Genomic DNA, 17,510 nt, shown 5'->3' with positions numbered 1-17,510 from the left:
ATGCGGGGAAACACACGCACGCGCGCAGACACACACACACACACACACACACACACATACACAGATTGAAACCTACATCAAGAGTTTGGACTCACACAGAAGAGTTTTTGTTAGATCAAATATCCTATCAATGGCTTTTCCTTCCCCACTTCTGCCTGTGACCAGTGTATGTCATGTATCGTCGATTGGAGAACGTTATGTAGCCTGTGATCTCAAGAGGTCAGCTGAAGGGAAATCAAGAGGGTCAGAACCTCAGGGCATCCGGCTAACTCCCTGCTCTGCTGATGGGGCCACTGTTCATCACAGGGAGGCTGACAACGACGGAGGGAGCCTCTGACAGACTTCCAGCTTCACAAACCTTCTAAGTCTGTGCAGAGGAGCCTGGCGGGGCTTGTCTGGAAGGTGCAGGCCGTCTGTCCATACATGAGCAGATCGGATGCCTCTGTGGTGCCTCTGGACAACATGACACCATACTCAGTGTATCTGCTTTGTTATTTTTAGGTTATCCCCAGAGTCCCTTGCGGTGGTCTGCTGCTCTTGGGCCATCTCGGTCTGAAACACTTCAAACTGCCTGCGGGACGCTCCCCAGGTTCAGGCCCCGCCCCCACCCCACCGGGCTCCTGGGTTCACTCCCCACCCTCAGATCCCCGTCCCCACCCCACCCCCGCTCCTGGATTCGCTCCCCAACCTCTTCAGGAAGAGACAGGGCTTGAGTGGTGGTTCAGGGGCAGCTGAAATCCCAGCCCTGTCCTGTCTGTCCGCGTCGTGGCTTCCTGCAGACAGAGAGCTGTCCTCTTTGTTGTCCAGTCTTAAACACTGTTAAAAGGTGACCGATTGTAAGTGTCCTTCACTTCAGTGTGAGTTAGAAGACATACTTATTTGGATTTTTTTTAAATTTATTTTTGGGGTCTCTAAGGAAATAATCGGTAACGTCCTTAGTGGAACAACCCTATCTTTCGGGAGCCCAAAGCTGTACCCGCCACCACACACCGGAAAGTCAAAACCTCCCATCAACACATGGATGGAACTGACTGTGGGTGAAGAGAAAAATATTGTTGAAATATTAGTCTCAGAAGCCACAGTGCAAAGTCAGTGTATCCACAGAATTGCCATTTCAGCGGCTTCCAGGGCCTTCCATGCCCATCTGACCCAAGAGTCCATTTCCCTCCAGTTGGCATTGCTCTGGCAGAGGCAGAATACACGCCCTATGTGAGCTGCCCATGGAAAATGCACCCATGTTTTCCAAAACTGGGAACCGAAATTGGACTGATGATGGCTTGGTTTTTGGACTGATGATGGCTTGGTTTTCACAGACCTGGACGGTGGACGTAACACTGGGTGGAGGCCCTGCTGCTGGATCATCTCTTCTATGGCTCTGGCTGTCTCTCCTGACGAGCCAGGCCATTCCATTGTTAATGCCATGTGTGCAAACAAAACACCTGGGGCTCTACCCACCGTTCCAGACAGACTGGCTGTATCTAGTGCCCATAGGGCTCTCAAAGATAGCATCCTGGGCGTCTGCCCTGCTCTGCCAGATGACCACCATCAGTCTTCTCTGAGCGCCAAGTCCTTGTGACAGGCTGCAAACACACGGTTCAGACCCACTGGACCAGAGTTTCCATTGCAAGGGGGGAAGGGCTGTAATGAATTAAAGGTAGTGTAATGAGAGCATTGGCCTCTGGGAAAATTCCATGCAGGTGGTAAAGCTGGACCACCCACAGGAACTCTGACCTCAGAAGACAAACGGCCTGCCTGTGCAGTGCCCAGTTCCTGCCTTGTTTTTTCTTTCCTGTCTCTCTCACATGTAAAGTTACTGTAAGCAACATTAAGGCAGACTGGTGTGTGGGGTGTGTGTATGGGGTGTTCACATGTGTATGAGTGCACATGTGTGTGCTGGTACACGTGTGTATGCATGCACATGTGCACCCAAGATTGATATCAAGAGTCTTCCTTGATCTCTCTCTACCTTAGCCATTGAGGCGGGATCTCTCAGTGGACCCCAGAACTCACCAATACTGGTCAGTACAGCTTGCCAGCTTGCTCTGGGGACCGCACCATCCGGCATTCCATGGGTTCTGGGATCTGAACTCCCAGCCTCACGCTAGCACAGCAACGCTCTGCCAGCTGGGCCCTTCCCCTACCCCTCGTTATTTTTCTCTTAATACAAACTTTTGGACCCAGGATCAGACCCTATGGCTGCTGGAGGTCATTAACCACGGGACAGATTCCCACGCCCAGCAAGTCTGAGCTGAGGCCACGGGGTGGTCAGTAGGAAGCAGAAGGCTGGATGTAAGTTCACGCAGAGTGGGCTTCTCGTGCTGGGAAGAGGAAATGAAACATCAGGACGCAGCCTGACCGCTCACAACAGGATATACTTGATCCACGCATAGCATGGCACGGCTCACGTTATCCTACGGAAACCAAAACGGCAAGAGCAGGCTTCGTATGACCTCGGTGAGGGCTGAAACTTCGCAGGCCAACCTGAGATCAATGTCAGGGTAAAGGACAGCGGAAGTCCCCGGGGAATATTAACGGGGAGTCCCTTAACTCATACTTAAAAATCAATACGTGACTGCAGATGGAAGAAACTGTGAGGGTCGGGGAGCTAAGCGAGGCAGGAGGTGCTGGTGGGAGCTAAGTGTGGGGGAGGTGCTGGTGGGAGCTAAGTGTGGGGGGAGGTGCTGGCGGAGACAAGGGATTTGACTTCACCTTGGACAACACTGAAAACTGGTTGGGGCTGGTGGTCTGCGCCTCACTGTTCTTCAGGCTGCCTCCTGACTCAGGATTCTGTTAGCCATTTATCTAGCTTTACTCAACTTGTGGGTCGGGACCCCTTGGGTGACAAACGACCCTTCCACACCGGTTGCATATCAGATACCCTGCATATTAGATATTTATGTTACGATTCATAGCAGTAGCAAAATTACGATTATGAAATTGCAATGAATTTTATGGTTGGGGGTCACCACAAGGTCTAGATCCTTTGAGAGCAGAGAATGAAAGCCCCAGCCTACCTCTGCTTTAATTCGCAAGTGAAGGTGAGACCGCTCACAGCCCTCCAGCAGTTTCTCCCCTGCTGCGAAGCCTTGGCGGGGAGCCCAGTTCACCTGGACTCCACTTTACTTTTGAAAACCAGTGGGAGTGACTATTACTAATGAGCTGGTGTGCAGCGCCACCTAGTGTCATGAAGCCATATGTACACATGAAGCAAGTTCTTAGCTCTGGCCTGTTTTTTGCAGGGTTCCCGCCCTGGTTCCTTGCCCTCTCCAGCAGCTTCACCTTCCTACCCTATCTATGCCTTCCCTATATGATCATTTAGCTACAGGCTCCTCTTCCCCATCTCCTGTCTTTGTCCCTCTTTCTCTGTCATCTCTTTCTGGAAGAACATCTATCCCCATGGATCAAACCACACACTAGAAAAAAAAAAAAAAAAGACAGCTTCTTAAATGAATGGTGCCGGTCAAACTGGATGTCTACAAGTAGAAGAAGCAATACAGATCCATACTTATCACCCTGCACAAAACTCAACTCCATATGGATCAAAGGCCTCAACATAAAACCAGATACGCTGAACCTGATAGAAGAGAGGGTAGGGGAGCAGCCTTGAAGTCATTGGCACTGGGAAAGACTTTCTGAACAGAGCGCCATTAGCACAGGCACTAAGACCAACAAAGCATAAGAGGGACCTTATTCCGTATGGCAAAGGACACCATCATTCAGACAAAATAGCAACTACAGATACCATAGAGGGCTGATATCTAGAAACATAAAGAACTCAAAAAAACTGGGTATCAAGAAAACAACCCAGTTAAAAACTGGAATACAGATCTAAACAGAATTCTCAAAATACAAAATATAAATGACTGAGAAGTATGTAAAGAAATATTCACCATCCTTAGTTATCAGAGAAATGCAAAACAACTTTGGAAATTCATCTTAGACTACCTTAATTGTCATCATAGAACTTTTATCCAGCAACTTATGTAAGCAAATGTAGAGATTCACAACTAGGCACTGGGCTGATGTCAGGGACAAGCCTCAGCTAAAATACCTCTCGCCAGGGTAGGGGCATAGGGATTTAGAAATATAGTAAAGAATATAAAGATGCGAATGAAAATAATAAAACAGAGAAACATAGGATAGTATGGGGTGTGGAATTCCAGTGCGTACTGAAATTCTCCTGTGTTTAATTTCCAATTGCTTAAAATAACCCTGACCCCAAAATGTGGGAGTAAGGGAAAAAAACTGCATCAACATGATACAAGGAAATGAACAGATCAGGTGAAGGTCGTGGGCTACATCCATAGTTAAACATTCTGTTGCTAGAACAAAACAAGTCACACTCACACTGTAGACCAAAACATCTGTAGGCAAACCACTTCCTGGGTGGGATCCAGTGTTAGCTCCTTAAGGAAACTGGAACCTTAGTTGGATCCTTAGACTTTTGTTTGAGGAAGGAACATATCTACTTTTCTATTTCTGGAGCACAAGGGCTGGCTATTAGCCACACATGTAGACAATAACCTTGAGCAAGCAGAACTCTCTGACCTAAATCTAGGTGGGACCTTTGTTTGAGGTAGACACACAACAACCTTGCAGGAATAGAGGTAAGTTACAACTCTTTGACCTTTGGTCAACATGGAAACAGGCTCACATTTTTGGGCCTCCACAGGCTGAGCTTCTGGAGACTAGTCAAAGAGAAGGAGGAACAACAATATGAGCAAAGGAGTCAAAACCATGTTGAAGATTAGCCACAGAAACAACTGAACTGAGCTATTGGTGAAATTACCTGCTGCGAGTGAGGAAGCACAAAACACGCATCAAACCTGTTTAGGAGTTTATTAGAGGGGGCGTGTACAGGCCTGGGGAATCAATGTGCAGAGAGAGAGAGAGAGAGAGAGAGAGAGGAAGATGGCGCATCCAGCTTTTTTTCTTTTTTCTTTTTTTGGTTTTTCGAGACAGGGTTTCTCTGCAGCTTTTTTTTAGAACCTGTCCTGGAACTAGCTCTTGTAGACCAGGCTGGCCTCGAACTCACAGAGATCTACCTGCCTCTGCCTCCCGAGTGCTGGGATTAAAGGCGTGCGCCACCACCGCCCGGCTCCGCATCCAGCTTTTAAAACCTGCCTAGTGTATGCACACAGGGGGTTGGTGTGACTACATCATACACAGATGACGGGGCTCACACAAGAGTGCAAGGGCTTAGCTGAGTCATACATGGATGTAACCATGCATGCGTGCACGTGGGTCACGCGGGGCTCTTTAACATTCAGGCACTTCTGCCTGAGGGCTTGTCTGCACATCATGGCTCTAGAACCCGGAAGTGCAGCTTTATTTGTGGCTGTATAATTACAATTGGGAACTCACTGACTACGGATTAACAGCAGGGGAACCTGCATAGGACCAAACTAGGCTGTCTGATGGTGGGTGACAGATATATGTTTGGGGCAGTCTTTGTGGTATCTGTCTATGTTACTTTCATTTGTTAATTAATAAAGAAAACTGCCTTGGCCCTTTAAGAGACAGAAAATTAGGTAGGTGGAGTAGACAGAACAGAATTCTGGGAGAGTTGGGGAGACACTTCAGGCAGTCGCCATAGTGAGTCTCCATGCTTCTCCTCTCCGAGATGGATGCAGGTTAAGATCTCTCCTGGTAAGCCACACCTCGTGGTGCTACACAGATTACTAAATATGGGTTAAAGGAAGATGTGAGAATTAGCCAATAAGAGGCTGAAACTATGGGCCAGGCAGTGTCTTAAAAGAATACAGTTTCCGTGTAATTATTTCGGGTGTAAAGCTAGCCAGCGGCCGGGTGGTGGGACGCAGCCCCGCCGCTTGCTCCTTCTACATCAGGATTTATCCCTAGGGCTTGAACTGCCTTTTTGGAGCCCATTCTTTTTGGAGGATACCTTGCTCAACCTAAATATAGAAGGGAGGGCCTTGGTCCTGCCTCAAAGTGATGTGCTGGACTTTGTTGACTCCCCATGGGAAGCCTTACCCTTTCTGAGGAGTGGATGCGGAGGTGGGGCAGGGGTAAGGTGGGGGAACAAGAGGAGGGGAGGAAGTGGGACTGGGATAGGTATGTAAAATAGAGAAGATTATTCAAAAAAATAAATTAGTTAATTTATAAAAAATGAAAAAACAGCTCATCGTATACCAGTCAGAATGGCCAAGATCAATAAAGCAAGTGATAGCTTCTGCTGGTGAGGATAAGAGGAACTCTCATCTGTTGTTGGTGGGAGTGCAAGCTTGCACAGCCATTACAGAAATCAGTGTGGCGGTTGTTATGGTTTTGGTCCCTGTTCCCTTTAAGCCACACCCACTCCCTCCCCCATCTGCTGAGGCAGGCTGATCTTCAGCTTCCGGCCTGAGCTTGCTCTCTTTTCCATCTTCCTCTCGGAGAGGCAGCTTTGCTTCTGCCTCTCTCCCCACTTCTCTGCTTCCCCCCTCTCCTCTCTCCTCTTCTCCTCTCTCTCTCTCTCTCTCTCTCTCTCTCTCTCTCTCTCTCTCTCTCTCTCTCTCTCTGTCTGTCTCTCTTGTCTCTGTCTCTGTCTTTCTCTCTGTCTCTCTTGTCTCTGTCTCTGTCTCTCCCCCTTCTCCCTTCCCTCTTCATAACCCCCTTAATAAATATTTAACCTCACTCTGCAAGTTGTGTCTATCCATGTCTTCTCTGTCTTCTGCCTGCCCGCCATGTGTCTCTCTGCCTGGGACCAGCCACTGCTCAGGGACCAGCAGCCATCTCTGCCTGGGACTGGCTGCTCCCAGAGCCCACTGCCTCCTGCCACATGGCCCGCTACCGCCATTTGGGACCTACATCATTTCTGCCTGCCTACAGCTGCCGCCTGGGACCCATTTTTTAAAAAAAACAACAGCGGTTCCTCAGAAAACTGAGAATAGATCTACCTCACGATCCAACTGTACCACTCTTGGGCATTGTCTTATGCTTTTATCGCTGCAAAGAGACACAATGACCATGCTAACTTTTATAAATGAAAACATTTAATTGAGGGGGCTCCCTTTCAGTTTCAGAGGTTCAGTCCATTATCATCGTGGTGGGAAGCATGGCTGTGTGCAGACAGATCCAGGGGTGCTGGAGCTGAGATTCTTACATCTTGACTCAGAGGCGACAGGAAGTTGATTGACACACTGAGTGGTATTCCCAGCATAGGAATTCTCCAAGACTGCCCCACAGTTACCTTCTTCCTCCGACAAGGTCACACCTCCCAATGATGCCACTCCCTTTAGGAGCCGTTTTTCTTTCAAACTACCACATTCCACTCCCTGACACCCAAAGACTTATAGCCATACCATAATACAAAAATGAATACAGTCTAATTTCCAAACTCCCCATGGTCTATAACAGTCTCAACTTGTTTTAAATTCCAAAGTCTCTTCTGAGATGCATGGCAATCTCTTAACTGTAATCCCTCTGCAAAAATCAAATTAAAAAAGCAGATCACATACTTCCAACATATAATGAATGGCACAGGATAGACATGACCATTCCAAAACTCAGGGAAGGGAGCATAGTGAGGAAATACTGAACAAAAGCAAGACCAAAAACCAGCTTGGCAATCTCCAAACTCCATATTTCTATATCTGATGTCACAACATTCTTCAAATCTCCAACTCAGTTCAGTTTTGCTTGCTGCAACACATGTCTTTCTCTTGGGCTGCTTCCACTTCCTGTTAGCAGCTCTCCTCAACAGGTTTCCCACACCTCTGGCATTTTTAACATCTTCCAAGGCAATCTGGGCTTCACAGCATCATTCAATGGCCTTTCAATTAGGCCTCCATTCAGGGATACCCCTGACGCATGCCTGGCCTCAGTGGCTTTATTACATAACTCTTTTTTTCTATCCTTAACTCTAAAGTCAGAACCACATGACCCGTGCGGCCAAGGTCTGCTACTTGCTAGGGCTAGAACATGCCCCCTCATTCAATTATATCTTCACCAGTTTTCTGTCTTTCACTGCCTTTCAGGCTGACCTGAAACTTGTTCTGTAGACCATACTGGCCTCAGACCCAGAGGTCAGTCAGCCTCTGCCTTCTCAGTGCTGGGATTAAAGGTGTTCCCCACCATACCCAGCTCTAAGCTTTTCTGTTGGAAGGAGGGCTGCTTGTTTGTCCCAGCCGCCTAGCTGCTCAGCCCTGAAATAACCACACAGAAACTGTATTCATTAAATCACTGCTTGGCCCATTAGCTCTAGCTTCTTATTGGCTAACACTTACATCTTAATTTAACCCATTTCTATTAATCTGTGTATTGCCACATGGCTGTGACTTACCAGCTAAAGTTTCAGCATGTCTTACTCTGGTGGCAGCTCCATGGCATTTCTCTGACTCTGCCTTCTTCTTCCCAGCATTCAATCCAGTTTTCCCTGCCTACCTAAGTTCTGCGCTACCAACAGGCCAAGGCAGTTTATTTATTAACCAAAAAGAGCAACACACAGACAGAGGACCTCCCATACCATTTCCTCTTTTCTGTTTAAACAAAAGGAAGGCTTTAACATAGTAAAATTCTAGCAAAATTATAGTTACAATATTTATATCTACTTTATCTTTCTTTTATCATAACTAAGAAAACTACAACTATAACTATTTATTCTTCAACTCCATCAAAGACTCCAGAAGGATATAATATTACCTAAATAAACAGAAAGTACATTGTAAGCAACTTCCAAAACTCTAGAATTGACAGAGACATCTTGCTACCTGGACAATGACCCAAAGTTTTTCTGTACCATTGGGGTATCCATCGTCAGCCTACAGGCCCATAGTATCTGGAAGACTTTTACATGAAGCAGGAAATTTCAAAGACAGTTCTGTCTATATTGGCAGTTTGTCAGTCATTTTATTCTGTGTCCTGAAGAATGTCTGGCAGACTCTTTCATGAAGCAGGAATCCTGAAGGACCATCTCAACTTTAGGCAAGTTCAGCAGCCATTGCTCTGTGGGTCCTGCATGTTCAATTTATGCAACAGGCCAGGCAAGAGCAGTTTTTTGCCCAAATAGCTAACCAACTCCAGAAGGAGCCTCCTCGATACCCTTCATCTTCTTGAAGTTTGGTGCTGCCAGGAACAGATATGTCTCATTGTCATGAAAATTCCTAAGTTATTAAAACATTTTAAATGCCATATTTTGAAGGTCTCTGAAAGATTTGAAGAATACCTATCTAACTGAAATATGTCTCTATACATCTAGAAATATAACATGACTACAAGCTTAACTATTATAGATGATTATCTATTAACTTATATTTCTTAATTATACATTACGTTTTAATTGAGCTACACAAACACAATACCTTAATCAAGAGCAGAAATATACATATAACAAAACTAACCTTAAATTTGTATCAATAGAACAAGATCCATATCAATGCAAAGCATCCTTCTCTATAGCATATCCCCCTTTAAATATAAAGAAACATTTATAAACAATATTTGGAAATATGAGCATAGTTTTGTTCATACTGCTTCCTGATGATTGGAATCACTGTTAATCAGGTCTTTTATGGTATATCCTGTGTGCTAGGTTCATCTCAGTTATCAGTTGGGCAAAGTAATTTTTTGAGGAGTATTCAAGGCCACCTTTCAAGGGGTCTTATTCCATGAAACCACACCAGTCTGGAAGCAATCCACAGGTTCTCGACCTCTGTGGAAACAAAAGAAGAGCCTCTTTTCTAAAGCAAAATATCTTTAGACTCAAATTCTGAAATCAAGATACCTTTATAATATACATGCTGGTTTAGCTTAACAGCCCATACAATGAAATGTCTCTCTGTACTTAGCTCCTTCACAGTCAAAAATATTCAAAGATAACACAATAATATACATAATCCAGGCTCACTGTGTATAGTCCATCTTTACATGGCTTATTTTTCTTTACTCCTTTTAATCTATGACTGTCTGTACTCTGTCTCTTTAAAGACATTTTAAAAAATGATTCACTTTTTTTCCAACTCTCTATACTCTTTTCCTTCTCTCTCCCAAGCCTACATACATTTATTCAACATTGTGACCTATTTAGAGTTCTTTTATGTCTAAATCTGTCCTTATTGCATTATCTGTGATTCTTTACTGTCCTGAAGAGCTTTTAAAATGGTAAACATCTTGGTTGCAGCTACTCTAGATGCTGGCTTTGCCTCTCTCCAGTTTTAAAATGGTGGATGTACTTCCAGGTCTGGTAGGAGTTGCACTCAGCACTTTAACTCTGAGAATGAGCATGCAGCACATAAACCTTTTTTTATCTGAGTAATAGCTAAATCTGCAATGCAGCACACTGCATGGCCTGGAAATATCTCTGTATGGTGGCAGGAATTGGCCATGCTTGTCTGCTTGTGCATGCCTAGTAGACCTGATCCTGTTGCCTGCAAGGAGTATTGAGCTATGGGCATGGTCTCAGCTACTTTCCTCCCAACCCCAAGTGGGCACACAAACATCTAAGCCCACAAATGCCATTCAAATGCTCCATAGCCAGAGTTCACATTGGCAGCATGGCCCAGGAAGCCACGTTTTAAAACCATGTAGCTTTTTTTTCTGCTGTGGCTAAATCAAGAAAACCTCTCTTAACAGAGCTGTGGCAAGCTGCCAGCTGAAAGAAAAATATGGCTAAACTTTGCTTTTTGTGTCTAGAATTCCTTTTCAAGCCCTCTCGGGTTTTGCATGGATATAGTCTACCACATTGGCATCAATTTGTAGTTGGAGAAAGGCTGCTTGTTGTGAGCCGCTTGTTGGCTCCCGACTAACCGGCTAGCTTAGCCCCAAAATAACCACACAGAAACTGTATTCATTAAATCACTGCTTGGCCCATTAGCTCTAGCTTCTTATTGGCTAACTCTTACATCTTAATTTAACCCATTTCTATTAACCTGTGTATTGCCATGTGGTTGTGGTTTACTGGCTAAAGTTTCAGCATGTCTTATTCTGGCAGCTCCATGGTGTCTCTCTGACTCTGCCTTCTTCTTCCCAACATTCAGTCCAGTTTTCCCCACCTACCTAAGTTCTACCCTATCAACAGGCCAAAGCAGTTTATTTATTAACCAAGAAAAGCAACATACAGACAGAAGAACTTCCCACACTACTTTTCTTTAGTTCCTTTTCACAAATTGGAAACTTAGTTGTGTGGGATCTTGCCCTGAGGTCGCCACTCCCTTTATTCCATTTCTTAATCTCTTTATCTCCATAACACAGGATTTAGCTTTATTCCACTTCATAGTGCTCTTTTTCTCCTCAAAATTTACATTTTGTAATTTACCCTGCTCAGCTTTCTCCTTTTAATTATAAATCTTCATTAGAGTTACCACCAAAAACCACATGGCAGAGTCTACACTAGGCTGTTTTGAGATTTCTTCTGCCAATAGAATTAACCCCCAAATTCTTCACTTTAGCCTTGGGCAAACTTTTTGACAAGGGAAAAAGCATCCACTTCTTTCACCAAAATATCACTAAGGCAGTCTATAAGCAACACACTAAAATTCTCCTCTAAAACCTCTTGAGCCAGTTTATCAAATCATTACCAGCACCCCTGTCTCCCATGCTCCTACTAGCATGGCCCATTAAGCAGTGCTTAAAGCAGTCCACTGCTTTCCTAATCTAAACTCTCAAGGTCCATATTACTCCAAACAAAAACACGGTCAGGCCTAGCACAGTAATACTCCAGTCCCTGGTACCATCTTCTGTCTTGGGGTTTTCATTGCTGTGAAGAGACACAATGACCACAGTAACTCCTATAAATGAAAACATAAATATATAATTGAGGGAGCTTGCTTATAGTTTCAGAAGTTCAGTCATTTATCATCATTGTGGGGAGCATGGGGGTTTGCAGGCAGATGTGGTACTGGAGCTGAGCGTTCTACATATTGACTCAGAGACAATAAGAAGTTGACTGCCACACTGGGTAGTATTCCTCAAAGCCTGCCCCCACAGTGGCATATTTCCTCCAACAAGGCCATACCTCCTAATAGTACCATTCCCTTTAGGGGCCATTTTCTTTCAGACCACCACAGACATATACCCAAAGAATATTTCATCCTACTATAGAGACACTTGCTCAGTAATGTTCATTGCATCTCTATTCATAATAGCCAGAAATTGGAAACAGCCTAAATGGCCATAAACAGGTGAATGGATTTTAATAAAAGTGTTCACAATGAAATATTACTTAACCATTTAAAAATGAAATCATGAAATTTACAGATAAACGGATGTAAAATTTAAAATATCATCATGAATGAGGTAACCCAGACCCAGAAAGACAAATATGACATGTATTTGCTTATATGTGGATATTAGCTATTAAATATTTACTAAGCTGGTTACAATCTGTATAACCACAGAAGTTAGGTACAGAGTAAGAAACTAGTGGGGAGGGATGGATCTCCCTAGGAAGGGGAAATAAAATAATTATAGATGAACAGTAAGACAGGGACAGGAAGACAAAATATAAAGTGGAGGAAAGAGGGGGCAAAGGAGGGAATACAGGGAAGGACAGCTAAAACTAAGGGCCATTTATGGGGTCATGTGGAAAACTAATACAATAGAAGCTTTCTAAAAACTATACGTGGATGAAGATTATCTAAACAAAATTGCCTAATAACAGGATATGTAGCCCCAGCTAGACATCTCTTGCCACCAATCAAGTTTCCAGTGCCAGAAATGGGTTATATCTAATGAAGTTGTTGGTCAAAGTTGTTCCGTGGAAACTCCCAAACAACCCAGACTATTGCCAAAGCTATTGGTTGCTCTCCTTGCACTGATAAGAAGACTCTATTGTTGAGGACAGAAACTACACAACTCATTGAACATAGAGAAGTTGAGCTAGTGCCTATTCCAGAGCCTTCACCCCTACTGATGAGTGTTCATGGTACTTGAGTGTTCAGTGCATTACCAAAGGAGGAAGGTAACTACCGATCAAGTTATCAAGTCCTCAGTCTACAACAATGACTTGCTTACAAGCTGTGCTTGTGCAATAGTGGCACAAAGCTTGCGGGATGTCATAACCAATATCTGATTTAAGGTCCACTCTTTAAAATAAAAATTTATGACCAACACTGCTCCAGTGGCCAAGAAATGGAGACAAGATAGGCCAGGGGTCTAGGGGAAAACCAAATACTATGCTCTGCTAAAGGAATGTAGCCATAAGATGACTCCTCCCAACATTCGGCTTTACTCATGGAGCAGTGCTTGCTCAGCAATCATCAGGGAAGCTTCCTCCAGCAGTAGATGAGAACAAACACAGACACCCACAGCTAGGCAATGGGCAGAAAGTGAGAGATCTTGGAACACTCAGTCCTAAATGGGAATTCTCCATGAATTCCTTTCCATCAGGGCTCAGAGAATTCTATGGAAGAAGAGGCAGAAAGATTGTAAAAGATTGAGGGGATGGCAGACACTAAGGAAATGAGGCCTTCTGAAAATAGCAGGACCAGTACACATATGAACTCACAGAGACTGCGGCAGGTATGCACACAGCCTGCATGGGTCAGCACCAGATGGGATCCCAGTGCAGAAAGAAGTGGACACAAGTACCTATCCCTAATCCAGAATCCTTGTCTAATGACTAAGACTCAGAAATGAAAAATCAGTTCTCTCCAATGGAGTTTCACTGGAAATATAAACCACTCTTAAGGCCAGGTCCCATGCCCAACAGTAGATGGCCAACACAAAATGAACTGAATGGCATCTTTGGAGAGTCTTTGTCTCATGAGGTTTGGAAAGGGTTTTGTTTGTTTATTTGTTTTCATCTTACAGGTCCTTTGTGTATATATTATAGCATCAGGTTTTATGGTTTGGGGGGAATCCTGTGTGTATGAATATGTGTGTCTCTGCATCTACATTTGTATTTCATGCTTTTTCTTTGGTTCTTTTTCTTGTTTGCCTGTTTTGTCCTATTCCAGTTTGCTTTTGTTCTTTTTTTTTTATTATTCTTTGGATGTCCAGCAAGAGACCCAAAGGATGTGGATTCCAATGAGAGGGAAGGTGGGGAAAGTCTTGGAGGAGTTGGGGGAGAGAAAATCATAGAATATATTCTATAAAACAATATCTACTTTCAATAAATGAAAGAAAAACCCACACCTTTGATACTGCCTTTTCAACATTCCCAGATCCAGTTGTGCAATGGAGTCTCCCTGTGAAAATTCAAGCCCATCTCAGCATAGCCTGTTCTTCCCTGACTGGAGAGAAAAACCCTAGATCCAAACAATAGAGATCTGCTGCTCATGTGGCTGCTGAACAAGTGTTTGGTTTGCTGTAACTATGTTTTCTCAGACTGATAAAGGGCATCTAGGAAGAGGCCATGGTTAGTAGGTTTTCACTGAAAGAATATGTGCTTGTGCATGTGTGTTGTGCATATGTATGTTGTGTGTGCATGTGTGTGTTGTGCATGTGCATGTGCATGAGTATGTTGTGCATGTGCATGTGCATGTGTTGTGTGTGTGTGTTGTGTGTGTTGTGTGTGTTGTGTGTGTTGTGCATGTGCATGTATGTGTTGTGTGTTGAACATGTGTGTGCTGTGTGCATGTGTGTGTTGTGCATGTGTGTTGTGCGTGTGTGTGTTGTACATGTGCATATGTGTGTTGTGTGTGTGCATGTGTGTTAAGTATGTATGTTTATATGTGTGTTGAGCATGCATGTAGAGGTCAGAGATCAACAGCAGGTATCTTCCTCTGCCACTGACTATTTTTTTGGGGCCAGGGTCTCTCATTGAATCTGAAGCTCATGGGTTCAGCTGCACTGGTTGGCCAACAAGCCGTAGGGATCCTCCGGCATCCACCTCCCCAGCGTTGGGATTAAAGGTATGCACCACCTTGTTTGTTTTGTCCCCTTGTATCCATGTGTTTTTAAGACAAGGTGTCTTAGGTTAGGTTTTCTGTTACTTTAATAAAATACTGACTGCTGTGGGAGCACCTTCCGCTCCTTCAGCCAACAGCCTTTCAGATACCAGCCCACTTGGGCAGGGTCTCTTATGCTATAAATGCAGCTGTAAAGCATGCACTCACTCTCTTGCTTCTGGCTCTCACTTTTGGCTGCTGGACTCTGTTCCTGTTCCCTGTGCAAAGGGCTGTGATCTAGGACAGTGATCTGTAAGTCTCCCCTAGATAAATAACCCTTTATTATTCATGATTCTGAACTAACGTGGGATTATTTTGTGACTTCTGCCATCATCTGGCACCCAAACATGGGGACCAGTCCACACCCTTTGGGGATCAGTCTGCCAGCCCACATGGCACACTGGGCACTGACTCTCCCACTCACAGCTTTAGCCAGATCTCAGATGCTGCTCAGTGCTCCCCAGCTTGCAACCCACATGCCTTCCCGCACACTGCTGCCTGCAGTCCTTGCGGTGCACACAGTCCACAACTCACACTGACAGAAAACTTTGGGTTTCCTCTTTATCCTGGGCCCCAACTCTCAAAAATCATTTGATTGCCTTAATATCTGTTCTTAATTTGTTAAACAAAGCATAATTTTTAATACCTAAGTAAGCAGCATGTGCTGTTCACTGCTCACTGCTGCTGGCATCTCTTGGCCATGTGGCTGCAAGTGCGACACCTGCTGACCAATAACAATTATTACACGCACTCCAATTCATTATAATTGCCTTATGAAAGGTAAGATGTAAAATATTATGAAAAATGACTGATAAAATCCAGGAGTTCAATAATCATTTTGCTTATATTATAGAAGGCATTGTGCAAGACATGCTATTTTCCTTCCTATTACTTGATTCTAGGAATTAGCTTTGTTTTCAATATTATCTCATTAAAAATGGTTCAATACAATGGAGAGGAAATTATCTGAAAGAATTTGTGTTGTTGAATCTAACTTCAGAATTTGTTGAAAAGTTATGATATATCCAAGGATGAGACATTATCTTTCCTGAACAAGTTGGACTCCTTAGTGAGGACATTAGAACAGAACAGTGAATAGGAGATTCAGACTTTTAAAAAGGCAGTAGTAAAAAGAATAGAAAAGATTGAGGAAATTCTTGAAATTGATGAGCAGGGACAGAAGGTGCAAGGACAGGATTTAGCCTCATCACTATGTGCCAGACCCCTGGATGACTTACACAGAGTTTCAACTGCATATTAGGTAATTTCCTCAGAAAGACCATCTGGCACAAAGTACCCTAAGGTAGTCAAAGAATATGCATGGGAACCAATATGTGTGAGTGATCTAAAAGAAATAAAACAAGTTCTGCCCTCCCTCCTGACCCGGAAGGTATACTCGCGACCTGGCTTTTCTTCCCACAATCCCTTGCACCCGTCCTTTCCAGCTTGGGCCCAGCAGAATGGCTCCCACAAAGAAGGGTGATGAGAAGAAGGGCCATTCTGCCATCAATGAGGTGATTACCAGAGAGTATACACCATCCACATTCACAAAGCGCATCCATGGCGTGGGCTTCAAGAAGCGTGCTCCTAGGACACTCAAAGAAATCTGGAAATTTGTCATGAAGGAGATGGGGACTCCAGATGTGCGGATTGTACCAGCTCAATAAAGCCGTCTGGGCCAAAGGAATAAGGAATGTTCCATACCGTATCCGGGTACGTTTGTCCAGAAAACATAATGAGGATGAGGACTCACCAAACAAACTTTACACATTGGTAACTTAGTGCCTGTTACCACATTCAAAAATCTACAGACAGTCAATGTGGATGAGAACTAACCTACTGAATCTCAAATAAAGTTGGAGAACTGCCAAAAAAAGAAATAAAAACAAACAATAGTTTCTTATGGGCTACATTCACCATTTGTCAGGGAAATGGTGAAAATGTGGTCTTCAAGCACCAAAGAAACCCCACATGATTGGCTTCAATTGATCTTGGTGGTGCTAGAAAATGGACCTCAGATGCTTTGGAAGTGTTATTGGAGAGAAGAAGCAAAAAATTTTTAGAACAACAGGGGATTTGAGACTTCTTAAGATCAAATTCTTGGTGAGGGTCATTACTCTGATCCTCAGGAACAGGCTCACTATGTACCTGTCCCTTGTAGTACAGCAGCTTTAAATGCATGGGACAGGATTCAGAAACTAAGAAAGATGACTGAGCATATATTAGGGTTAAACAGGGCCAGAGAGAGCTCTTTACTGACTTCTTACAAAGACTGACTAAGGCTATACAATTAAAAGTGACAGACCCTGAAGCTAGACTTGTACTAATTGAATCCTTGGCTTTTGAAAATGTCAACTTAGAATGTACAAAGGTCCTTGGGCCTTTAAAGGTTAGATCAGCACCCATAGATTAATGGATCCTGCATACAATAAATGTTAAAACATTTGACTATAGTACTGAAGCTTGGGTAGGAGAAGCGATTTCCAATAGTATAAGGAGACACAAAAATGCAAAATGTTTTAATTGTGAAAGAATAAGGCATCTAAGAAGATACTGTAGACAAGGAATTACTAGTAATAATGTCTCCTATAGGAATGGCAAGAATAGGAGGATTCATCCTTCTGGTATATGTAGGAGGTATGGCAAAGGCCGACATTGGACTAACAAATGTAGGTCAACAAG

General features: G+C 43.9%; 1 pseudogene; it reads left to right on the top strand.

Annotated features, from left to right (window-relative positions):
- Positions 1-16,279: 16,279 nt before the first annotated feature.
- On the top strand, positions 16,280-16,663 carry LOC121677107 (annotated as a pseudogene).
- The last annotated feature ends 847 nt before the right edge of the window (positions 16,664-17,510 follow it).

This window comes from Arvicola amphibius, chromosome 2 (assembly GCF_903992535.2).
Source record: "Arvicola amphibius chromosome 2, mArvAmp1.2, whole genome shotgun sequence".
Lineage (NCBI taxonomy): Eukaryota > Metazoa > Chordata > Mammalia > Rodentia > Cricetidae > Arvicola > Arvicola amphibius.
This window is presented reverse-complemented; position numbering and strand designations above follow the sequence as displayed.